Raw genomic sequence first — 27,008 nt, 5'->3', positions numbered from 1 at the left:
CTCTCTCTCTGTCTGTCTGTCTCTCTCTCTCTCTCTCTCTCTGTGTGTTAAGGACTTTGAACATCCAAAATGTCACTAATAGAATTATTTTAGTGTGCAACAATGGCAGCTGGTAGCTTTGCAAGTAGTAGAGGGAGTGTGACAAAGCCATTGTCATTCCCTGTAGGCAAATGTGCAAAGAACACAGCCCAATTGCAGGAAGAAATGCATCTTGTTAACACGCATAAGGAACGCTACTGCAGCCTTATCTGTAATCAAAGCAATGCAAACTAGAACAGGATGCCATTTTTCACCTCTCTGTGGAAGAAGACCCAGTGCTGGGGAGATGTTGGCGGCATGACCCGTTGTCTCTTCTACTGTGCCCTGGTGGAGACATTCTGGAGAATTTAGTCAGGAGAATCTGGGACCATCCAAAAATATCTGTTCCCTTGCACCTCGTAATCCATTTCTAGGAATATATCTCAACAAGTTATCCCAGTTACAAAGAACGTTTTCTACATGAAGTCATTCAAAATAGCTGAATTAAAGAAAATAGGCATGGGGCTGGAGAGATGACTTAGTGGTTAAGGCGCTTACCTGCAAAGCCAAAGGGCTCAGGTTGGATTCCCCAGAACCCACTTAAGCCAGATGCATAAGGGGGCACATGCATCTGGAGTTCATTTGCAGTGGCTGGAGGCCCTGGTACACCCATTCTCTCTCTCTGCCTCTTACTTTCTCAAATTATTTTAAAATACTTAAAAATTTTTTTTTAATTAAAAATTTATTTTTAAAAATGGGCAAACACCTTTAATCCCAGTACTCAGGAGGCAGAGGTAGGTGGATTACAGTGAGTTTGAGGCCACCCTGAGACTACATAGTGAATTGCAGGTCAGCCTGAGCTAGAGTGAGATGCTATCTGGAAAAACCACAAATAAATAAATAAGTAAATAGATAGATAGATAAATGGGCAAGGAGAAAAATGATCTATGATCTTAAGATTTAAGAGGTGCTGTGAGAGAAGCAATGACATCCCTGACAGGATCCTGTAGCTGTCCCCTGAACACTGGACTGCTGCATCAGATGCCCAAGCAGACTATGAGGGGAAAAAAAACCCCCAAAAATATTGCACGTAGCATTCTACTGCAACAGGTGAAGTTCTGCGGGGGTTTTGCACAGAACCTAATCTGAGAGGAAGTAAAATGAAAGCGTTAATGGGTTGTGTGAGGGTAGAATGAATATGGGTGACTTGAATATCAATCACCATTTGAATAATAAACGTGTACTCCTTCCATATGGGAGTAATCAAGTAGTGACTACGTTGGCTTAAGGTTGTAAGAGAGGACCTGGATGCTGCCAGAATGGGGGTGCATGGTTGGCAAAGTGGGCCAACAAGGTACTTATCTTGAGTAGTTCTTTCATCAAAAGTTCATTTTTATGAAAAAAACAGGGAGGGGATGGAGTGATGGCTTAGCAGTTAAGCACTTTCCTGTGAAGCCTAAAGACCCTGAGGCTCGGTTCCCCAGGACTCACGTTAGCCAGATGTACAAGGGGGCGCACATGTCTGGAGTTCATTGGCAGTGGCTGGAGGCCCTGGCACTCCCAATCTGTCTCTCTCTATCTGCCTCTTTCTCTCTCTGTCACTCTCAACTAAAAAAAAAAAAAAAAATTAAAAAAATACAGGGAGGATTTTGGAAGATGAGCCACACTGGAGACAAACCACTGGGTTGCATCTTCCTTGAATGTGGAAACTTTTTTGCTTTGTATTTTGCTATTTGTCACTATCTCTTCCCTGAGAAGTAGCTTGAGTGCTTTCTTCTGCAAACTTAAGAGGAAGTTTTACAAACAACAATCATGATTGATCACCTCCCACTCTCCAGAGATAATAGCTATCGAGGGCTCATTTCCTTTGTGTCCGTATTTCCCTGCATGTATATTGGTGTGTAATTATTACTATCTTTTTTATAAAGAGCATGGTTGGGTCAAAGTATACATTTTAACTTTTTTTTTTCATTTGAACCACATCATAGACATTTTATATAGAAATTTTAGATAAATTTTAAATTTCTATGTGTTAGAATGTTAATTACTATAGTTGTTTGGGGTGACAACTTAGCAATACCTATTATGATTAAAAATGTTCTATACCATTCCTTCAGAAACTCTTATGAAGCGCTGTCTACTGCAGTGTTCACTTGGATGTATTTTGTCACCGACCTAAGCTGGGCCTTTGACTTTGGGCAAATGAAGAGCAATGCTTTTGTGACTCTCACATCCTAAGCTGCTTGGGGACAGATGTGGAAGCTGCACAGGTTGATGAAAGCCCCAGCGTCCACCATGTGAAGGGTCTTTACCTCTGTTTGGCGCAAGAGCACAGCATCAGATGTGTCCGTGTTCAAATTCTAGCTTGTGGGCTGGAGAGATGGCTGAGCAGCTAAGGCGCTTGCCTGTGAAGCCTATGGACCCAGGCTCTATTCTCCAGGTCCCACGTAAGCCAGATGCACATGGTGATGCATGCATCTGGCTGGAGGTCCTGGGGCACCCATTTTCTCCCTCTCCTCTCCCCTCACTGTCTCTAATAAACAAATAAAAACTGAATCTTTTTTTTTTTTTAAAGTCAAATTCTGACTTTTAAGCTCCTGCTCCCACTCTGTACCACAGGCATGCTAAGTACTGCCCTTACAAGTGGTAGATTTTGAGCAGAGAACCACCACACCTGCCCCACAACGAACAGTTAGTGAAGGCGGGCATTATTATTAATCTTAGTGAGATCTCATATCCCCTGCAGGCATCGTTAACTCCAGTTTATACACGAGGAAATTAAGCAATTGTCCATCTTAACACCCTACAGCTAGTTCTGAAGCACTGTCAAATTCGGGCATAGACCATTTTCTCTGGCTTTTGGTTTTCGAATCATGCCCAGCTGTAACTGTCCGCTGTCTAGCAAGGTGCTCACCTGTACTGCACATCTCCAAGTAGGAACTGGCAACCATTCTCTTGCGTCTTTTGAATCTGATAGGAGTTAAGGGCAGTGTGTGTTCTCGTCATCTAAAGGGAAGGTGCATGTCAAGTTTCTGAGAACCACTCACTGAAGAGTCTGTCCTCCTTCCAATGTATGTTCTTAAAATCTTTGTCAAAAATCACTTGGAAGTATGTGCCTAGATTAATTTCTGGTCTTTCTATTCTGATATTTATTTATATGTTGATTTTTATTCTATACCATGCTTTTTATTACTATGTAATAGGTTTGTAGTGTGTATGAAAAAGAGGTATGGTGATGTCTCCATCTTTTGTTTGGCTCAGGATTTCCTTGAGTATTTGAGGACCTTGTGGTCCTACATTAATTTTGTGATTTTTCTTTGAGTGTGTTTCTCTGAGAATTGTCATTGTTATTATTATGGGGAGTATGTTGAGTATAAAGTGCCTCAGGTAGTAGAGACATTATAATCTTTCAAACCATGGATATGGGAAGTTTTTTTTTTCTTTTTTTTTTTTTTAAAGCAGTGTCTGGTTCTAACCCAGGGTGACCTGGAATTCACTCTGGCCTCAAAATTAGCAGTCATCCTATCTCAGCCTCCTGGGTGCTGGGATTGTAGGTATAAGCTACCATGCCCAGTATTATTTTTTTGTATTTGTTCTTTTCATATCTTTCCATTGATGTATTTTCATTACAGAGGTCATTCACTTCCTCTGTTGAACTTATTTCTTGATATTTTATGAGGAATGAGGTTAGGAAAGCCAGACATACATATGCAGAAAAGAAACTAGATCTCTACCATCTTGTTATGTAACAAATCATCATGAAATGGATAAAAGGCCAAATTGAAAGACCTGAAACTATGAAACTGCTAGAAGAACGAACACAGATGAAAAGCTTTCAGACACTTGTACTAAAGATTTTTTTGAATAAGACTCCAAAGCATAGACAACAACACAAGCAAAAATAGACAAAGGGGATTACATCAGACCAAGAAGCTTCACAGAGCACAGGAAACAAGAATGAAGAGGCAACCTGCAGAGCAGGAAAAACTATTTGCCAACCCTTCATTTGATGAGGGATTAATATCCAGAATGTATAAAAACTCAAACAAGAAACAATCTGATTGGAAAAAAAAATTGGCAAATGATCTAAATAGACATTTCTTAAAAGAAGCTATGTGCTTGGCCAAATGTAGATGAAAAAAATACTCATCGCTAATCACTACGGAAATGCAGATGCTGTTTTGGGGTGCAGGAAGATGGCTCAGTGGGTGAAGAGCTTGCTGCGGAAGTCTGAGTAGCTCCGTTTGGAAGCACAGGCCTCATGTTCAGACCCGAAGCCATGACAGGCTCCTGAATACCAGCATGTCAACTGGAAGGTGGGAAGCAGAGACAGGAGAATGTCCAGGAAGTGCCTGAAACATGTCATGATAAAAACAAACAAACAAACAAACAAAAAAACCCAAAAAACCCTGAAAAGACTCCACTCTGCCTGGAATGAGGTGGGAGGTGAGAGCTGACCCTGGGAAGCTGTCCTCTGACCTCTGCACGTGCGCACTGGTATGTGCACGCGTGCACGCCCTTCTCCCTCCACACACCTAGACGCCTATGCTGACACACGAACTGAAAAATAAAAATAAATGACAAGGTGTTATCTCACCCCAGTTAGAATGGCTATTATCAACAAGACAAAAAAAAAAAAGATGCTGGTAACAATATTTGAAAGGAGGAGCTATAATATACTGTTGGTGGGAATGTATATTAATGCAGTCATTATGGAAAATTGTCTCCAAGTTCCTTAAAATAGCAAGAATCAAATTTCACTGTACTCCAGTAATCTTGCTACTGATTATCTGTCCAAGGGAAGGGATGCGTCACAGAGAACCTGTCTTCCGCATGGCAGTCTTACTCAAACAGACTCGATGGGGAATCTGCTGAGGTGTCTGTCAATGCAGAAGTAGACAGAGGAAATGTGATAGGTACGTTTGTGTATAAATGAATATTATTCATACAAAGAGCAAAATGCCTGTCACCATGGGTGGGACTAGAGAACACATGTGTGAAAGAAGCTGGTCACAGGAAGACAAATTCTGCATGCTCCCACTCATTGGTGGAAGCTAAAAGGGTTAATTTAGAGAATAAGAAAACTGAACTGTGGTTACTAGAGACTAGGAAGAGTTGGTAGAGGATAGGAGGAAGTTAAATAATGAACACTAAAACATAGTAAGAATTAATTCTAGTGTTTTATAGCACAGTAGGACCACTGTTGATTATAATTCTTGATCTCAAAAATAACTAGAAAAGACTGCAGCTTCCAAACCCATAAATGATGCCAGTTCTCCTGGTTTGATCACTACACATTGTGCACATGTAAAAAATCTACAAATTATTATGGGCCAATTCAGTATAAAAAGTCGCAGGCTGGAGAGATGGCTTGGTGGTTAAGCGCTTGCCTGTGAAGCCTAAGGACCCCATTTCGAGGCTTGGTTCCCCAGGACCCATGTTAGCCAGATACATAAGGGGGTGCATGCGTCTGGAGTTCGTTTGCAGTGTCTAGAGGCCCTGGAATGCCCATTCTCTCTCTCTCTGCCTCTTTCTCTGCCACTCTCAAATAAATTTAAAAAAAAAAGAAATTTTAAAAAGTCAAATGGCCATAGTGCTTTGACCAATGGAGTTACAAGATGCTGGTTCAAACAAAGTTAAATCAGAATCTTTCTAAAAAAACATTCACTTATTTGGGGGAGAGGGAGGGAGACAGAGACAGACACATACAGAGACAGAGAGAATGGGCATGCTAGGGCCTCCAGCCACTGCAAACAAACTCCAGATGCAAGTGCCACCTTGTGCATCTGGCTTACGTGGGTCTTGGGAAGTCAAACTAAGGTCTTTTGGCTTTGCAGGCAAGTGCCTTAACTGCTAAGCCATCCCTCCAGCCCTAAATCAGATGCTTTTATGGGAGACTATTTCGACATCTTTAGTATGCTGTGCACACAACAAATTACCAAGAAGGCTCTAAGGATTCATTTCCCCAAACTGATCTGATCATTAAATCTTCTCCTCAGGACATCATGCAAACCTGGGATTTCCCAGAATGTGTCTTAGACTAGAGGCTTGCTCGAGACCCTTTAAGCTTTGAATGTTCAGAGCTTGTGGCTGGAATTGAATGTACTTTCCTAGAGGGGTTCAGCCTCATAGCCATTGTGGACAAATGTGGACACGGGCCAGCTCTGTGCCCCCAGAACACGGTGATTCTGCCACCATCTTCAGCTCCAATGCCTTGAGACAGGGCTACTCACTCGAGATCCTGAGTTGGCTGTCATTTAGATGCCCTGGAGAAGGACTGAAGAGTAGCCTTGCTTCTGTTCTCCGGTGCCCTGAGCCAACTAGGTTTAGAAACCAGGCTGCTTGTTTCTGGGCAGCTCTTGGAAATGACTGTCCCCCTTGCTGCTTGTTATTCAGAATGCTAGGTTTCTCCCTGCTCTCAATGTGGTTTTGAATAAACTTGAAAAAAAAAAATCTAACTATATTTTCTTGGAGTTGTGGGATGTAACACAGAGGCCCAATGTACTTTATTTATTATGAACTTTACTGTATGAACATTCCTTAAATTAGTCATGTTCCCATTGGATTATACTTTCATACCCCCTCTCCACTTTCCCAAGTGGTCACATCCTGCTTAGTGTTAATGCATTATCTCTGTATTGATGGTCATGTGGTGAGGGTGCATTCCATCCCTGCCAGGATGCCTCTGGCTGCCCCTTTGGAGCCATAGCCACTTCCTATTTCCACTCTTAAATTCTGTCAACCACCAATTTGCTCTCCATTTCTCCAATGCTGTCATTTTACGAGCGCTATATGAATGGGATTGTACGGTGTGTAGCTTTGGGGCTGACCTTTGCCATTCAGAATAATATCCTCAGGATTTGTTCAGGTTGTTACCTGGACCCAGAGTTGATTCACAGAATTCTGTGGTATCATGAGTAGTATTCCACGTCTGTCATGAGGTAATACAGTTTCTCTAGTCGCACTTCAAAGGCACCTGTTTTTTTTTTTTTAAATTATTATTTTATTGAGAGAGAATTGTTGTGCCAGTGATTCAGCCACTGAAGTTGCAATCCAGACGTTTGTGCCCCCTAGTGGGCGTGTGGGACCTTGTGCTTGCCTCACCTTTCTCCATCTGGTGTATGTGGGATCTGGAGAGTCGAACTTGAGCCACAGCTTATTCTTTGTTTTGAACAGGATGTGACTATTAAAAATAAGGTTGCTAGGGCTGGAGAGATAGCTTAGCAGTTAAGTGCTTGCCTGTAAAGCCTAAGGACCCAGGTTCAAGGCTCGATTCCCCAGGACCCACGTTAGCCAGATGCACTAGGGGTCGCACAGGTCTGGAGTTCACCTGCAGTGGCTGGAGGCCCTGGAGCGCCCATTCTCTCTCTTTCTCTCTGTCGCTCTCAAATAAATAAAAACAAAAAAATAAGTTTGCTATAAGCATTTGTGTAAAGTTTCCATGTGAGTGTGTCTTTATTTCTCTAGGATAGATGCCCAGGAGTGGAATTTCTAGGCAATTGTATATTTCATTTTTTTTTTTCTGCATGTGTGTGTTGGGGTGGGGGTCTGAGTATGTATGTATGTTCATATGTGTGTGGGTGTATGTGTGTGCATCTGCACATGTGTGTGCATGCATGTGGAGGTGAGGAGTTGAAATTGGGTGTGTCCTTGAGCACTCTCCACTCTTTTGAGACAAGGTCTCTGACTTGAACCCAGTGTTCACCCACCAGGCTGTTCTAGACAACCAGTTTGCTCCGTGAGCCCCCTGTTTCCTCTGTGTCCACCTGCTACTTATGTGGGTGCTAGGGATCTGAATCCCGGACCTCATGCTTAGAAGGCAAATACTTTACCAACTTGGCCATCTCCCCAGCTCGTCCTTCCTCCCTCTATCTGAAACCGCCAGACTGCTTTCCAAGGTGGCTGTACCATTGTGCTCCTCACACTTGAGCGTTTGGCGTTTTTGGTATTTTTTTCTTTATAGAAGTTATCTATTTGAGGGCTGGAGAGATGGCTTGGTGGTTAAGCACTTGCCTGTGAAGCCTAAGGGCCCCGGTTCGAGGCTCGATTCCCAGGACCCACATTAGCCAGATGCACAAGGGGGCGCACGCATCTGGAGTTCACTTGCAGTGGTTGGAGGCCCTGGTGTGCCCATTCCCTCTCTCTCACTCTCAAATAAATAAATAAAAATGTATTGTGCTTTAAAAAAAATTATTTGAGAGAGAGGGACAGAGAAAGAGAGACAGAGAGAGAATGGGTGTGCTAGGGCCTCCAGCCACTGCAAATGAACTCCAGATATGTGTGCCCCCTTGTGTATCTGGCTTACATGGGTCCTGGGGTATTGAACCTGGGTCCTTTGGCTTTGAATGCAAGTGCCTTAACTGCTAAGCCATCTCTCCAGCACCTCAGTATCTTTTATTTACTTATTTATTTTTTTTGAGGTAGGGTATTGCTCTAGCCCAGGTTGAAGTGGAATTCGCTATGTAGTCTCAGGGTGGCCTTGAACTCACAATTCTCCTACCTCTACCTCCCTAGTGCTGGGCTTAGGGGCGTGTGCCACCATGCCTGGCTTCCTCAGTATTTTTTATTGTCACCAGCTGATAGGTGTACACTGACAGCTCGTGGTGGTTCTAATTTGCATTTCCTTGGTGCCTAATGATGTGGAACATCTTTTCATGTGCTGAGCTGTCGTCTGCATCTCCTCGTCAAGCGAGATGTCGTTTTCCCATTCTTTAATTGGCTCTCTTGCCTTTTCACTGTGGAATGTTCTTTATGTCTGGACTGTTAAGTCTCCTCAGGTGTCTGCTCTGTGACACTGTCCTGGCCTGGGGTTTGTCTTTTCGTTATTTTTGGTGGGACCTTTCAGAGAAAAGTTTTCATTTTGAGTCCAGTTAATTTTATGCATTGTGCACACATCCTAAGGATAATATGGTTTGCTTTTCTGTATATTTGAGTGTTAGGTTTTGCATCGAATTCTCTGATCCATTTTGAGTGGGTTTGTATATTAGGTGTGAGACTTAGTTTCAGAGGTTTCTTTTCTCGACTTTTTTAGAGTTCAGTCCAGGACTATTTTTAAATTTTTATTTATTTTTATTTATTTGAGAGTGACAGAGAAAGAGGCAGATATGTATGTGTGTGTGTGTGTGTGTGTGTATCCATCTGTCTGTCTGTCTATGTATATATATAGAGAGAGAGAATGAATGGGCACACCAGGGCCTCTAGCCACCACAAGCAAACTCCAGACACGTGCGCCCCTTTGTTCATCTGACCAACGTGGGTCCTGGGGAATCGAGCCTCAAACCGGGGTCCTCAGGCTTCACAGGCAAGCGCTTAACCACTAAGCCATCTCTCCAGCCCCAGTCCAGGGACTATTTATGACGAAGGTCTTTTGGCATCTGTTGAAGTCCTTTACACGTTTGCTGAAGGCTGCTCAGCACATTTGTGTAGATTTGGCTTAGGTTCTCCAATTCTGTCCCCTTGCTCTGTTTTTTTTTCTTTTTTTCTTCTTTATTGACTCACACAGACTTGATGACTGTAGTAATACAGTTCTTTTTATTTTGCTTTCTTGTTTGTGTGAAACAGGGTTTCACTGTGTAGCCCAGGCTGACCTAGAACTTGTGGCAGCTTCGTAAGTACTGGGATAACAGATGAGAGCCACCATGCCTGGCTGCCATCTAGGTTCTGAAACAGGGTGGGTTCTTGCCACTCTCATATTTTTCCAAGTGGTTTGTGGTGACTCCAGTTTTTTTTTGCATTTACAAATTTTAGATGAACATTGTCTGTATCTAGACATAATCTTGTTGAGATTTTGGTAGAAAATATCTTACACTTGTCTGTCAATGTGGATAGAATTTTGAGCTGTAATATGTTGAGCCTTCCCGTCCACAAACATAGTGTTTCTGTTCATTTAAATCTTTTGAGTTCTTTTATTAGCATTTTATAGATTTTTAAAAAACATTATTTTTTGAACTTTTTTTTTTTTTTTTTGGTTTTCTGAGGTAGGGTCTCAATCTAGCCCAGGCTGACCTAGAATTCACTATGAAGTCTCAGGGTGGCCTCGAACTCATGGCGATCCTCCTGCCTCTGCCTCACGAGTGCTGGGATTAAAGGCATGTGCCAACACGTCTTGCTGAAAATATTTTTATTTATTTGCAAGCAGAGAGAGAGAGAGAGAGAGATAGAATGAGCACACTAGGGACTTCAGCAGCTCCAGATGAATGTGCCCCTTTGTGCATCTGGCTTTACATAGGTCCTGGGGATTCAAACTCAGGTCATTAGGCTTTGCAGGCAAGTGTCTTAACCACTAAACCCTCTCTCTAGCCCAACATTTTGTCATTTTTCAGCACATATGTCTTACACATTGTTTAGATTTCTCTCCCTCAATTCCTCCCTATCTCCCTTGCGAATAGCATTTCATTTTTAGTGTCAATGTCTGTTTATTTCTAGTACAGGTTTCCCCACTTACCTGAGGGCATACATGCCAAGAGCCAGAGTGGATGCTGAAAATTGCAGGTACACATACTATGTTTTTTTTTTCCTATACATACACACCTATTATAAAGTTTAGTTTATTAAGCACATTAAGAGAGTCAAATTTACTAATAATAAAATTTAACAATCCTTTCTGATATAAGACCTTGCGATCCATTGAAATGTTTCATGTTCATGACTTTTAACCATAAGTGCAATGCACTTTTTGTTACTTGAATAATATTGTGCACTGTGGCTATGACTTTTGGAATTTGGAGTATGATTGCAAAACTTGTGCAGGTTTAGATTTCTTTGTAGTTCTGCGGGTAGAAGACTCTTTATCAGAGTTCTTAGCGACCTCAGTATCCACTGCTTTTTTTCTTTTGCTATTACATTGAGAATTCTCACCTTTTCATTTAAAGAAAGTCTTTTAAGGCTTCTTGCTGGCTGATCCTAATTGTCAACATCACTACTCTTGTGTTTTGTTGGGACCACTATTAAGGAAATGAAGGGTGACTTGGACACAAGCCTTATGATACTACAAGTGTTCTGGTGACCACCATGTGATTAATAGGAGGGCAACTTATATAGTGGGGATATGTTCAGCAAACAGATGATTCATATTCTAGACAGGAAGATGTGGGATGGCTTGAGATTTTTATCTCACCCTTAAAAAATAGTGCATTTAAAACTTATTAATTTGTGTAATTTTATGTTTAATACTTTTGGACTATGGTTGACATGGGATAGCTAAATTCATGGAAAGTGGTCTGGAGAGAGGGCTTAGCAGTTAAGGTATTTGCCTGCAAAGCCTAATGACCTGAGTTTGATTTCCCAGGACCCACATAAAGCCAAATGCACAAAGTTGTGCATGCATCTGGAATTCATTTGCATGTTTGTTGTCTGTGTCTATATCTGCTTGCAAATGAGTAAGTAAAAATATATTTAGGGCTGGAGAGATGGCTTAGTGGGTAAGCGCTTGCCTGTGAATCCTAAGGACCCCAGTTCCAGGCTTGATTCCCCAAGACCCGCGTTAGCCAGATGCACAAGGGGGCTCACACATCTGGAGTTCGTTTGCAGTGGCTGGAAGCCCTGGCGTGCCCATTCTCTCTCTTGCTCTTTGCCTGCCTTTCTCTCTCAATCTCTCAAAAAAATAAATAAAAATAAACAAAAAATTTTATAAATCATGGAAAGTGATTAATAAGCAAATTAATAAGCAAACAAACTGCATTTCATATAAAATTACAAGTGATTTTCTATGTTTGTCTTATGTCAAGTGGTCTTGCTGAACTCATTTATTTCTAAGTTTCTTTCTGAATTCATTGTAATTTTCTATACTGCCTGCCAAACTGTATGACTTTTAAAAGTATTTTATTTTTATGCAAGGAGACACACACACAGAAAATGAAATGATGTGTCAGGACCTCTAGCCACTGCAAATGAACTCCAGACGCATATGCTGCTTTGTGCATCTGGCTTTTGTGTGGGTGTTGGGAGATCAAACCTGCATTGTTAGTCTTTGCAGGCAAGTGCCTTAACCACTGAACCATCTCTCCAGCCCATGAAACTGTATGACTTTTATTTTAGTTTTTAAAATTTACTTTACTGCCTAAAAATTGTAACAGCATGCTGCAAAAGAGTGATTGATAATATTCTTATTTTGTTCTCTACCAGGAGAAGAACAAATGAAGAAGGGGCATTCATTTGGCTTTATCTCCGTCATTGGATGTGATGGTCGTAGTAGCTTGCTTGGGGACACTCAATGACAACTCAATGAACCCTTCCCCCATTTGTTTTCAGAGATTTTTTTTCTGTAATAATAACAAACACAAATTTGTGAAATGTCTTTTCTTTACTGATGGGCATTATTGCATGATTTTTGTTTCCTTCTTTGGCTTCTTAATATGGTAGAGTGTTACACTGATTTATTTTCAAACTGGAGCCATCTTTGCATCTCTGAAGTAAGCCTGATAGTGTAAGAATTTATGCACCTATATGTATTAGGGATTTAATTTTTTTCTTTACTATTGTCATTGTAAGGTTCAGTATTGGGGTAATATCAGTTTCATAAAATATGTGGGGAAGAGCTGGGGAGATGGCTTAGCAGTTAAGATGCTTGCCTGTGAAGCCTAAGAGCCCATGTTTGACTCGCCAGATCCCATGTAAGCCAAACATACAAAGGTGAGGCAATTGCAAGCTCATACATGTTCACTAGGGGGCACAAGTGTGTGGAGTTTGATTGTAATGGCTGAGGCCCTGGTGCGCTAATTCTCTTTCTCTTTCAAAAACAAAAAAAAGGGGAAGTAGTTTATCTTCTATTTTAGAAAAGATTGTGTAGAGTTGATTTGGAATCATCTTTGAACTCTTGATATGATTCTTTAGTGAAGACTATCTATATGTGACTATATATCTGGAGAGTTTTAAAATAAATTCAACTTTATCAATGGCATAGAACTACACAGATGATGTTTCATAATAGGTAAATCATGATTATTAATGTTTTTTGAGCTGGTCCACTTCACTGAGTTGTCATATTTCTATGCAGAGCGTTGTTCCCGTGACAGGTACTTTCTTCTTTTAAAATTTTTTTTATTTATTTGCGAGCGACAGACAGAGAGAGAAAGAGGCAGATAGAGAGAGACAGAGATTGGGCGCGCCAGGGCCTCCAGCCACTGCAAACGAACTCCAGACGCGTGCGCCCCCTGGCATCTGGCTAACGCGGGTCTTGGGGAATCAAGCCTTGAACTGGGGTCCTTAGGCTTCACAGGCAAGTGCTTAACCACTAATCCATCTCTCCAGCCCTGTGTTTTCTTTTGACTTGCCATCATGGTACAGGTTTGCCACGTTTATTGAGCTTTTTAAATAGCTAACTCATTTTTATTTTCCTTTTTTCAGTTTCACCAGTTTCAGTTTTCCTTTTTACTATTTCCTTCATTCTGCTTGTTTGGGGCTTATTTTGCCTTTCTTTTTCTAGATTCTTGAAGTACAGGCTTAATTTACTGATTGGAGACTTTTTTTTTTTTAACAATGTATTCACTTGTGCTATAAATTCCCCCTCTCAATGCTGCTTTAGCTGGGCTCCACATCATTTGGTGTAGTTCACTTTAATTTTACTTCACTGTGGAGAATTTTTGGACACTATTTGAAGCATCCTCTTTGATTCATATGCTCTCGTGTGGCCTGTTGTTTTGGGGTATTACTATTTTTATGGTAATGATTTCTAGCAGATTTCTCTGTGATCAGAAATCACGTTATGTAAAATTTCAAAACGTAAATATCTTTTATAGATTTTTAAAGATTAAGTCCCTGATGGATGGATGATGGGATGGATGATGGATGGATGGATGGATGGATGGATGGATGGATGGATGGATGGGTGGGGTAAGAAAGAGATAAACAGAGAATGATTACAGGCATGCCAGCACCCTTTGCCATTCCAAACAAACTCCAGATGCCTGCACCACTTTGTGCATCTGGCTTTATGTGGGTACTGGGGAATGGAACCCTCGCCATCAGCCTTTGCAAACATGTGTCTTTAACCACAGAATCATGTCCCCAGCCAAGAGTAAGCATATCTTGCCATGCATTTTCTCCGTACTTAAAAAGAATGTGTGTTCTGCGATTATTGAGTTAGGTATTGCACAACTGTATGTTAGATGCTATTGGTTTATATTGTTATTTTTCTGTCATTATTTCCCATCTAGATGTTCTATTGTTAAGATGTGTGGAAATCTACAGTTGTGGATCTGCCTATCCTTTCAGTTCTCTCAGTTTTCCTTACACACATGCAGTGTGGTATACATATGTTTAAAATGTATGCTTCTTGGTGGATTGAACTTGTAATCATTCTATGGTATATCTTCCCTATTGATCTTCTTTGCCCTCAGATATTAATATTAATGAGCAGTCCTTGTTTTACTTTCATCTGTTTATTTTGATCTGTTTTCGTGATGTGTCTTTGTCCATCATTTTACTTTTATTGTTATATTAGAACAGTATTGTTATAACAATCCCAAGTTTGTTAAAGACAACACATAGTTGGTCATGGTTTTAAGTCTTCTTTGCTTATCTCTGTTCTTTAGTTGTATTTATAATACTTAGCATTTTATGTCCTTATTGATATATTAGAACTTACATCTGTTTTACTTATTATATTTTATTTGATATTTATTTGTGTATTCTTATTTTCTACCTTTCCATGGGTTATTTAAATATTTTTTAAGTTTTTTTTCCTCCCAGTTTGAAAACATACCGCACACACTCCATAATTTCATTATAATCTATTTCTGTTGGTAGTTTATTTAAAAAAATTGTGTGTTGGGGGAGGGAGAAAAGAGAGAAGGAGTATGTGAGTTCACGTGCTGCAAGTAAACTTCAGATGCTTGTGTCGCTTTGTATCTGTCTCTATGTGGGTACTGGAGAATTGAGGCTGGACTGACAGGCTTTGTCAGCAAGCATTTTTAACCCTCAGCCACACCTCCATCCCTACTGTCCGCATGTCACCAGTTCAAGCAAAGTGTAGACATTTTATTTCTCTTTACTTTTTTTCTTTCATTTATTTATTTTCAAGGCATTGTCTCATTCTAGTCCAGGCTGGCCTGGAATTCACTATATAGTCTCAGGGTGGCCTTGAAGTCATGGCGATTCTCCTACCTCTGCCTTCCAAATGCTAGGAATAAAGGTGTGTGCCACCACATCTGACACTTTACTTTTTTTGAATCCTCCTTGTTTATGTATTATATCTTACATATTCATTTTACATATATGTACTGTCTTACCAGTATTACAAGTTTGCTTCGTCTGTTAAACAGAATTTAGAAAACTTCAGAAGAAAAGTATATTGTATTTGCTTATATTTTTTCTTCCCATATTCTTCCCTTCTTTGTGATATTCCAAGGCACATTGCTTAACAATTTCAGCTTAGAGAATTACGATAGCATCCCCCCTTTTTTTTTGGTTATGCTTCCTGGAATATTCTCTAGGTTTATTCATGTGATAATGTATTTATTTTCCTATTATTCTTTTGTTTTCATGTATGTGGTGTTGTGTGCATGTTTGGCTGCATGGTCATATGTGTGTAGATACAATTGTGTGTGTGGTTGCATGTGGAAACCAGAGGTCAATGTCAGGTGTCTTCCTTGATCAGTCTACCTTATTTTTGGGTATAGCATCTCTTCTCTGAAGCTAGAGCTTACCAACTCAGCCAGACTAGCAGTCAGCAAGTCCTAGGATCCCCGCCTCCCCTTCCCAGAGCTGATTACAGGCACATGCCTCCACACTCAATTTTTTCATGGATGCCAGGGAGTCAAGCAGGTCTTTATGCTTGAGTGATGGGCATTTCACTCAGTGAACCATCATCTCTGCAGCCCCTTTTACCATCATTCTTGAAAAATATTTTTCAATGAATCTGTAAATCCAAATGACATGTATTTTCCTTAAATAATGTCACATACTTCCTCATGGACGATGTTATGTCACCTACTTATGACCTCATAGGTTCTGGTGAGAAATTTGCTGCCATATGAATTACTTGTTTTTCCTTATAAGCAATGTTCTGTTTCTCCCTTGATGCTTTCCAGACCTTTTCCTTGTCTTCATTTTTCACATGTTTGAAAGATGTGTGTGTGTGTGTGTGTGTGTGTGTGTGTGTGTATGTATATATATGTATGTATATTTATCTGCAAGCATAGAGTAAGACACAAAGGGAGGAAAGTGGGTGTTAACAGGACCTCTTACAGTAATATATGAACTCCAGATATGTACACCACTTTGTGCATCTGACTTTACATGGATACTGGAGAATCAAACCTATGCCTTTAGACTTTGCAAGCAAGTGCCTTAACCACTGATCCATCTCTCCAGCCTATATCTATATCTATATATCTTAACATGTATTTCTTTGTTTTAATTTTCTCCTCATTAAGCTTCTTGAATCTGTAGATGTATATATTTTTCCAGGTTCTGGAAGTATTTGGCCATTATTTCTTCAAGTACTTTTTAAGGCTCACCCTCTTTCTTCTTTCCTTTTAGGACTCTGTAATTACAAATGTTAGATATTTAAAGTATTTCTGTGGCCTCTTTTTATGTTCTTCAGATTGAGTAATGTTTGATGTTATATATTTGAATTAACTGTTCTTTCCTCTGTCCCCTTCATACTCTGAACTTTATTTTCACTTCCAAAATTTCTCTTTGGTTTTCCTTATGTTTTATATTTGAGATTTTTTTTTTCTTGTTGTCATTTACCTCATTTATATTGGCAATTGTTCCTTGGAGTCTTTATTATGGCTGCTTAAAAGTGGTTGTCAAGTTCTTAACATATCTGCCGTTCAGTGTTGAAATTGACTGATACCTGGTTTTGATCCTTTCTGTTCAGTTTGAGTTTTCCTGGTTCTTGACATGAATGATTGCCATTTGAAACCTGGACATTTCAGGGTACTGTGGTTTAAACCTCTAGATTTTATTAATACCTTCTGTTTTAGCTGGTGGTTCTAGTACCACCTGAGATGCTGCTTTCTCATTATTGCTGTATAAGAGGAGACAACCAGGCTCCTCCCTTGCCTTTTTAAATATTTACTTGAGGGTGGGGAGAGAGACAGAGAGAGAATGAATATGAATGTGTACGCAGGGCCTCTAGCCTGCCAACGAACTCCAGAACCATGTGCCACCTTGTGCATCCGGCTTTACATGGGTACTGGGGAGTTGAATCTGAGTCCTACACTTTGCAGGCAAGTGCCTCAAGTGCCCAGCCATTTCTCTAGCCCCTTCCCTTGGCTTCTATAGAAGCTAGGTTGGATATTTCCTATCATGACTTGGCACAGAGGGGGAGTCACCACTGACCCAACGCTGGTTGGGCGAGGTAGAAATGTATTACCGTGGCTCCCTATTAGGCCTTCTGCGCACTGTGGTGGTATATGTATGTGTAGGCATCTGTGGGCGTACACTCAAGAAGGAAATGAAAGCTCCCATTTGGCATGAGGTCTTTTGGATAGTAGCCAGGGAGGGGAATGGTGATCCTGTTTCAGCCTGGTGAAGGAATAAGTTCTAGGGGTCTGCTTGGGCTTTGCAGGTGTGGGTAATGGTGGCACCCACCTCCCCTGTAGTTCTTGGGTGGAATAGAGGGGTCAGTATCTACAGAGCTCTGGCATTTGGGCTGCTTCTTTCCTAGATAAGGGGCTGGAGGGAGCAGGTTTTGGTTGGGACTTTCCATCCCACCTTGTGCTTGTTAGCATTTCTGGGTTGCTGAGTCTTCAAGTGTGGGATACCCGAGACAGAAGGACAAGTTGGGGGCCTGATCATCCTTTCATTCTTTTGGGTCCTGGGGTCCCTTGCTGCTCTGCCTTCTTTCTTTTTCAGTTTCTAAGCCTCAGAGTTTGAGGGGCTTTGGGTTGTGTTTAGTGAGACTATTAGGGGAATATACCTGGCTGCAGGACTGTTCTCTCCCGTGTCTGTTCATCTGAAAACATTTTCCTCTGAGCCAGTATCCTTCCAGCAATCCCTCATTTGCCCAGGAGAAGTTCTCACTGCCCCGGAAGTAGAATCCTCATACCCTTTGAATCCTGCCCATCATTCTTTTGAGCAAAGAGGGGAAAAAAATCAATATTTGTTCATTTTTCAAAAATGTTTAATGGTAGAATCCATTTGCATGCTAAACAAATGAATCTGGATTCTGTGAAAGTCTATAAAGGCTCTCAAGTGGAGGATATTTATTTAGTTTTGAATTAACGGTTGTTTCTCTCCGTCTTTGTCTCTTCCTTTTTAGCTGCCTTTTATCCCATTGTTGTCTTTTAATTAAACAATTTCTCCACAGGATGTTCTTTTCATTGAGAATTATTAAAGATGTAAAACCTTCCTTTATCAAACCATGGGCTGTGTAATTGTATACACTTTACACTTGCCTTTGGGGAGACGTAGGGATTGTGGGAGAGAAGGTGTTTCATTAACTGGTGGAGCAAGATTGTGCCTTTAAGTGGAGACAAAGCCATGGAAGTGTTCATGGGGCCAGAACAGTCCACTGTTGTTGGTGAGGACAGGGCTCGGCACTGGCCCCAGCACGTGTCCTGCATGCACTGGGGAGGGTAGGGGTGAGGAGGAGCCCGCCTCTGCAGCCAGGGCCTCGAGTGTGCACCGTCCTCCTTTGCAGACCCTGCGGGTGATATGTGGAGCTGCCTTTTCCTACAGGGTGTCAGTCGTCCAGGGGTGGATGCAGCAGAAAGTGTGGGGAGAGTGGGCACTGCCCCCTGTGCTGCCTGGGCGGGGCTGCTGCTCACCCTGTGATGCATGCTGGGAAGGTGAGCCCTGTGAATGGACAAATTAGCTGACTTGGCTTCTGGGATACTTAGGAAGTAGCCAGTGAAGAAGAATAAAGGAAAATGGTGATCAGGTTTGGGTTTTAACAGGAGTTTACAGTCTGCGGGAAGATGTAAGAAACAGGCACACACACACACACACACTCCTTCCCTCCTTCCCTCCTTCCCTTCTTCCCTCCTCACTCACACCCTGACTCCACTGACTCACTCACTCTCCCATTTCTCTAAACACGCTCAGATCCACACGTGCATTCCTAGCCAGGTGCAGACACACAGGCATGTCACACACAGATGCATAGATCCAAGCACAGAGCTCCCTGATGAACAGACCGTATGCGCATGTACCCCGTCTCCTAATAGAGACGACCATAGCTGGAGGAGGCACAGATGGAGTGTGTGCAGCCATCAAGAAGAAGGAAGTGCCTCGAGTTGGTCCCAGCACCACTGCCCTTATGCATGTAAGTTCGTTCGTTTTATAGCTGCAAAGTGTGGTGAGTTCATGTGCGGAGACTCACTTGTGTTCATACACACACACGCACACACGCACACAGACAGGCAAAGGAACTTAAAGCAGTGGTAGTGTCCACCTGTGCCTAGCCCTGGAGTCTGCAAAGTGCTTAACTTCAGGGTCTGAGGAATGTCCTGGCCACTGAATATGGGAAAAGACAGGGTCCTTCTCTTCCAAAGCCCCTGGGCTGGGGTGCGGTGGGTTGTAGTCCTGGGCAAAGATGCTCAGACACCCTGACACACACACACACACCCCTCTTCCACCCATCTTACTGCTTCTCATGACTGTGTTGGCTCTGCAGGACCCTCAGATGGGCACGGTTGTGCCTCCTGTTCCTGCCCCTGCCTCACTGGACTGAGTCTGTGCTCACCTCCCTATCGATTGAGGTGGGAATAGTAATTCCAACTTGAAATCAATTTGCTTAGATAGAAGATGAAACAATGGGTCTAAGAGGACTTGACAAATGACATTCATTTGTTTACCCATTTAAAAAAATTATTTACTTGACAGAGAGAGAGAGAGAGAGGGAGGGGGAGGGAGGGAGAGAGAGAGAGAATGGGCGTGCCAGGATCTCCAGCCACTGTAACAAACTTCAGATGCATGTGTCCCCTTGTGCATTTGGCTTACGTGGGTCCTGGGGAATTGAACCTGGGTCCTGTGGCATTTGCAGGCAAATGATTTAACCACTAAGCCATCTCTCCAGCCCTGTTTACCCATTTTGCAATTTTTTTTTTTTTGTCTTCTATGTGACTGGTATTGAATTTGAAAGTTGAGCCAGAGGTGACAGACAAGACCCTAGTGCTCAGGGTCACATGGTTACGTGCCGGCAGGAGGAGAGACGGCAGAGGAATACTGAGGCATCAGAGCAGTGTGAGGAGGCACTTGCAGATAGTGATGGTTGAGCTGAGGCCTGAAAACTAAGCACAAAGCAGCCATGGGGAGACCGGGGAACCACCCTGTCAGTGGAAGCGATAGCAAGTGCAGAGGCCCCAAGGCCTTGGGGAGCAAAGTGAGCTCCAGGAACAGAAGCCACTGCGGGGCGAGGGTCTGGAGAGCCAGAAAGGAAACGGGTCAAGACCGGATCTGGATGTTGTGCCAGGCCTGCCTATGAGCTATCCCATAGGGGAGTGGATAGCAGCATGGGAGATGCTCAGTTCTGCCTTGGTTGGGGTTTAGGGCTCAGTGGGTATGAAGACCAGCCTGGGCCTGGCTTGATGTCACAGAACATGTGATCAGTGGAGATCTTGGGACTGACATCTCATTTCCTGAATGTCTTGTGCACCTGTTCTTTGTGATCTCTTAGTCTCTGGATTGCCTTGATTTTACACACCCGCCTACTCCCTCCCTGCATCCCTCTGGCCCTGCCTCCCTCCCGCATCCCTCGCTCCCTCTCTCTGTCCCTCCCTTTGGCCAAGTCCTGGGTGTCCACAGAGACATTTTGGACATACTGAGTGCTTATTTCAAGGCCTGACTTCAGGAGGCAGTGGTCTGTCTTGGTGGAATGCACGTTCAACCCTGACTCTTAAGCTGGTCTCCAATAACAGGGATCCAGCTGCAGGAAGAGTACCCTGTGACCCCTTCCTTGGGGCTGCTGGCCAAAGGCACTCCCGAGCTCTGCATGATGTTGGAATAGTTCTAGATCGTGGCCTTCGGAGGCTACAGGGCTCAGAGGCAGAAACTACGGAAAAACCAATCCATAGGGGCTGAGCTGGGGCGTGGTCTGTGGTGGAGGGGAGCTCACGTAGACCGCTGCATGCCGGTGTGTGCCTATGGGAGGTTGCTGGTGATGTTGGCCAAGGTGACCCGGTTCCTGCGATAATGGTGACAGATTTATCATCTTCTTCCTCCCAGGGGTGAAGATAATGACATAACTTACATCCCTTGTGACTTAGTTGACAGCTCCTTCATTTCTCAGAATGGCCAAGAGACTAGATCAGGATAGCCTTTTACTATCACTTGGAAAAGCAATATAAGTTGTCGCTGTCCTTATCATCTGGGCAATGTATGCTTAGGAAGGAAGATTTAAGGAGCACACTCTTGACAGGCAGGGTCCCTCTAGTGAGGGAGGGAGAGAATGAACGGGCAGCAGTTGGGCACCTACTGTGCCTTGGCACCGTGTAGACCTGTTGCACCCCTTACTTGACCAGGATCTCACAGCAGTGTGTGAGATGGAGATGGGACGTGCTGGGCCTGTGGTGGTGTGAATGCAGCACAGACCACACTTGGCAACTGGTTCCCCTTGACGGTTCCGCTCCTCAAAATGAATCCAGACCCCCGTGATCTTCTCAGACAGGGCCATTCCCCACAAAGTAATGCTTTAGAGATAATTGCATAAAATACAATGTTCAAGGGAAGAGAGAGTGTTATTTTAAAATTCTAAGATCAGGGCTGGAGAAATGGCTTAGCGGTTAAGCGCTTGCCTGTGAAGCCTAAGGACCCCGGTTCGAGGCTCGGTTCCCCAGGTCCCATGTTAGCCAGATGCACAAGGGGGCGCACGCGTCTGGAGTTCGTTTGCAGAGGCTGGAAGCCCTGGCGCGCCCATTCTCTCTCTCTCTCTCCCTCTATCTGTCTTTCTCTCTGTGTCTGTCGCTCTCAAATAAATAAACAAAGAAAAAAAATTAAAATTCTAAGATCAGGTGGCAGCAGGGTAGAGTGACATCTGAGTCCACTTCCGCCCTTTCTGTTCATCATTTCAAAGACAGTGCTCAGCTCCTACCATGATCTGGCTTGGTGCCAGGTCATGGTATGGTATCTGCCACATTCTAGACATGCCTGCTCTAGTGGAGCAGAATGGCGGGGAAGTCCTCCCAACATTCCAGCTCCCAAACGGGAATCAAAACTGGGACCCAGAACTGTTGAGACCCCCAGCGGCTCTCACCTAGTCCATCCGGACAGGGTGGGAAGGGTAGTGAGTGCTTGTGGGCGGGGGAGCCCTGGAGCTGGGCTTCAGCAGACAAAGGAGGAAAGGAAAGGGTGGTGTGGACAGAGGGGTCAGTGTGCACCCAGGGCACAGAGGCCTGGTGGGGAAGCGATCTCTGCATGGCGGGGTGTCAGGAGAAGTGAGGGTGGAGGCATAGTTGGGGAGCTAGGTTAGGCCTGGGGGGCCAACACCTTCCTGTGGGTTATGTGGAGGTGCAGTGTCTTGTCTTGGTGGTGGTGGCAAAGAGGCCGGAGGCCTGTTGATGTGTTTCCTTTGAGGCTGGCAATGAATGGCAATGGGCTAGAGCCTGGGGACGACTTAGACACGGTCACAAGGGCCCAGGTGAGAGATGAAAAGGAGGAAACAAAGAGGAATGTGAAGCATGCTTGCCCAGAGGCCCCCAGGCCACCTTCCTCTCTCCTTCGGCTGCACGTGGGTGCCTGAGTGCCTGGGGGGAGAGCTGGCCTGGGCATTGCCAGGCTGTGTCTGGCTTTTGGGAACTCCTGGCTACCTATCACATTCCTCTGGGCCATTTAGTTCATTCGTTCCTTCTGCTCAGGCCTCTGCAATGCCTTCTCTATTTATATTTTCCTGCTTTTTTTTTTTTTTAAAAAAAAACCTTTTATTTTTAAAAGTAGACTACATTTTGGAGCAGTTTTAGGTTTGTAGAAAAGATAAATGGATAATACAGACAGATCCATATACCCCCCTCAGTCTGTTCCCTAGCACTCCCAAATAACCGTATTTTATAATCACTGTGGCAATTTGGTAGGCCAGTTCTGATTTGTTGTTTTATTAACTAAAGTCCATGTTTACATGAGGGATAACTCTTGTGTTATTTATTCTATAGGTTTGGACCAATGTATCACCATTAGACTGTAACCCCAAGTAGTTTCACTGCCCTAAAAATCCTCTGTGTATTTTTACTCATCCATCCATCCTTCCCACCCCTAGTGACCATGGTTTTTCATTGCATAGTACTGCCCTTTAGAGGATGCTTTCGATCAGCAGTTGTGCAGTTTTATAATCTTTTCAGATTGTCTTCTTTCACTCAGCAGTAGCACCTCAAATCCCTCCATGTGTTTTCCTAGCTTGACAGCTGGTTTCTTTTTCACACTGAATAACATTCCATTACCTGGCTGTACCACAGTTTATCCATCCACTTATTTTTTTTAAATATTTTATTTTTATGTAATTATTTGAGAGAAAGAGGGTGGGAGAAAGGGAGGGGTAAGAGAGAGAGGGGGAGAGAGGGGAAGAAGAGAAAATGGGCATGCCAGGGCTTCCAGCCACTGCAAACGAACTCCAGACATGTGCGCTGCCTTGTACATCTGGTTCCTGTGGGTCCTGGGCAATCTATCCAAGGTCCTTTGGCTTTGTAGGCAAGCTCCTCAACTGCTAAGCCACATCTCCAACCCCCATCTACATATTGAAGGACACTTGGTGATTGTGAATGAAGCTACTATTAATGTAAGTAACTTGCTTTTTTTATTATTAGTTTTGTCGTTAGTGAATACAGTCAAGTTGGTACCATTGTTAGCCTCCTCCCTGTCCTCCCCCCTCCATAGGGACCCTCCTTGTTGGAGTATATGGGTCGTGCATTTTGGGGTTAGCAACAATCAACTCCTACCAAACCAGATATCCAGAGATACAGAGGCTCCCAAGAGCTCATCGCTGAAGCAGACTGAAAATGAACCCGACATGGCTTAGGGAAATTTGCAGAAGAGGGGGCAGAAACAATGTCAGAGTCACACCTTGGGTTATGATACACAAAGACATTTCCTCCTGCCCATAACTGATGGCTAACCCCACAATGTGCGACCCAAGCAACTTGCTTTTTAAAAAAATATTAATTTGAGGAAGAGAGACTGGGTGCACCAGAGCCTCTAGCCACTATAAACAACGTCCAGATGCATGTACTACCATGTTCATCTGCCTTATGTGGGTCTGGGGAGTCGAACATGTGTCCTTATGCTTTGCAGGTGAGTGCCTTAACTGCTAAGCCATCTCTCCAGCCCCATGAAACTTTCTTTTGACTTTACTGAGGGAGTGGGAACAATAAGGACAATGGATTCATGTCCCCACTGTGACGCCCACTGGCTCCTTTCACTGGTAGCCACAAGCCTGTCTTCTGCCCCAGTGTTCTGAATGAGCACCATGTGGACCTCAAGACCAGTGTCTGTCTTATACTCCAGGTGGAACTGTTGCATAATGAAATTTTTCTTTTCAAATGGGTTAGACCTGCCCAGGTATAGAACATGCTGTTACCCCTTTGCATCTGTGCACAGCTCTGTCTTCAACCCACTCCTCCAGTCCCATTTCTCTGTTCCCCCTTAAGCAGAACTCTTTGAAAGAGTTATTTGCACTTATCATTTCCACTTCAAAACTTCCCATTCTCACATGGAGTCCTTCTGGTGTGGATCAGGCAGTGCCTGTCTTTACCCTCACCCCTCCCCTGTTCATTCATGAGCTTCTGCACACATCCCTGTGCCCCAGCCTTTTCTAGACCCTCAGACCCATGCTGTGCCTGACTTGTAATGGGGGAATTGGGGTTCTGGGGTGCTTCCTGGAACCCTAAGCCCTGAGTTCACATTTGAAAACTAACCAAAGAATTGGCAATTTTAGATTCAAGAGAATGATTTTTAAAGTACCACATTGTATTTAGATTTCATAGAGTAGTGGGGAAAGGGGAAGGCTGGGAGGTTAGGGGAGATAAACTTAGGGAGATAAACTTTGGGAGAAGAGGAATATACCACGTGGAGCCCCAAAGCCCTTGTGGGCCACATGTAGCTCAGGAGCCCATGTGATCAGATTCAGAGGTTAGAGAAAAAAATCTCAGAGGGAATTTTAAAAATCATATGGGTTTTGAAGAAGGATCAAAAGTGAAGATAGTAATACAGGGAAGAAAAGGTGTCTCTTCCTCCTCCAGCATGGCTGCCAGGGTGGGAAAGAGCTGTTGCCCGTCCAAAGATCAAAAGAACATTGCTGCCAGCTCCAGAGAGAGAGAGGAAAAATGGGCCCCTCTCTCCATGGATCCAGGGGGATATAGGGTTTGCATCATCCCACCTGGGCACACCTTCACCAGGTGTCCCAGCCAATCTGCCTGGGCTTAGAGAAGAAATCCAGCCATACACCTCACAGCAGGCTGAAGTAGGAGGGAATTAGCCCATAGAGAAACAGTTCCTGGCCAAAGGTGGGCTGAAGGTGCTGTGTAGATAGACCATTCCTTGGGTAGCAGAATCCCAAGGCTGTGTGTCGCACTGTGTCCTCACCAGAGGCAGCCGTAGTCACCTCTGGCTGCTTCACAGGCTCCTTTCTTTCCATGTGTGGTGGTTTGAATGAGATATCCCCCATAGTCTCACGTGTTTTGAACGCCTGTTTCCAAGTTGGGGGCAATGTGGAGGTGTGGTCTGGCTGGAGGAGATGTGTCACTTGGGTGGGGGGGGGCGGGCACAGATCTTGAGGTACGTTAGCCCAGCTTGCCAGTGCTAGCCAGCTCACTCTTGCCGCTACCTATCCTTTGCCCTGCCACCCTTTCCTGCCCTGATGAAATTTGTAATAGAGACTGTAAACTGAAATCAACCCCGTCCTTCCATCAACTGCGTCTGGTTGGGTGTTTTGTCCCAGTAACAAGAAGCTCAGTACACTACACACTCTCCGTGTGCCTCACAAACGAACTTCTTACCCTAAAGACGTCTCCTGTTTGTTTCCAGAGACTCAAACTCACACACAGCCCTCTGACTGGGGTAGGCTCAGCATCCTTTCAGCATTGCCCTCGTGGGGACACCTCCATTGAGCTAAGCGCCATAGACCTTCCTCACCTGGGTGTTCGCACCTGCTCCCTTTGGACTTCCTCCAGCTCTCCTGCCATCCTACCCGCTGCCACGGAGACCGGCCAGGCTAGAGAAAGAAAAGATGACTCACTTGAAAAAGAGTGGGAGTTAATTTTTCTCTTACTGTTAGGTCAAGGCAGAGGTGACCCCATTCATCAAGGGCCTGATAAATGCCAGGCACTTAGCATCTCCTAGCTCCTTGGATCCTAGTAGCCCTGTTGTAGAGGTGCTTTTTAAAATTATTTTTTGTTCATTTTTATTTATTTATTTGAGAGTGACAGAGAGAGAAAGAGGCAGATAGAGAGAGATAGAATGGGCGCGCCAGGGCTTCTAGCCACTGCAAACGAACTCCAGATGTGTGCGCCCCCTTGTGCATCTGGCTAACGTGGGTCCTGGAGAATTGAGCCTCAAGCCAGGGTCCTTAGGCTTCACAGGCAAGCATTTAACCGCTAAGCCATCTCTCCAGCCCTAGAGGTGCTTTTTTTAAACCTTTGCAGGGGAGGACACGGAATCAGAGAGGTTGAGTGACAGGTGACTTGGCCCAGCTAGGGTTGGTATATGGTATGACCCCTGGATTGTCCCGTTGTTTTCCTTTTAAGGAGCTTTTGTTTGAGATAGGAGACACAAAGTAGACCCTGGTTTCTCCCCACCCCCCTTTACTACTTGGCCTGATGGATGCCTTATTTATTTATTTATTTTTCCAAGTTAGTTCTCTACGCCTTAATTTGGCTGAGTCTTGAAGCCCTGGAGGCAAATAGCAGTACAGAGCCACAGTCCCCCGCAGGTAGATCTCTGCCTCACTGGCCTGGAGTGTTGATGGTCAATGGGAGATAAGGTCAGCCTTAGAAATTCCTTCCAGGAATTGAATCCTGGCCTTGTTGATGTTGAAGAGTGCATCTCCACCCATTGTTTGATACCTGGAGCAGGCATACTGGGTGCCAAGAGCTGTTTCTTCCTGCCTTGGAATGAGATAA

At 43.7% G+C, this 27,008-nt stretch overlaps 1 protein-coding gene across 2 annotated transcripts in view; it reads left to right on the top strand.

Moving 5' to 3' along the window:
- Window positions 1–27,008, top strand: part of Grid1 (glutamate ionotropic receptor delta type subunit 1) — a 796,332-nt gene that overhangs the window by 275,961 nt on the left and 493,363 nt on the right. The gene's annotated exons all lie outside the window — the stretch shown is intronic.

This window comes from Jaculus jaculus, chromosome 18, assembly GCF_020740685.1.
Source record: "Jaculus jaculus isolate mJacJac1 chromosome 18, mJacJac1.mat.Y.cur, whole genome shotgun sequence".
Taxonomy (NCBI): Eukaryota; Metazoa; Chordata; class Mammalia; order Rodentia; family Dipodidae; genus Jaculus; species Jaculus jaculus.
The sequence above is the reverse complement of the archived record's forward strand: the minus strand, read 5'-3'. Positions and strand labels throughout refer to the sequence as shown.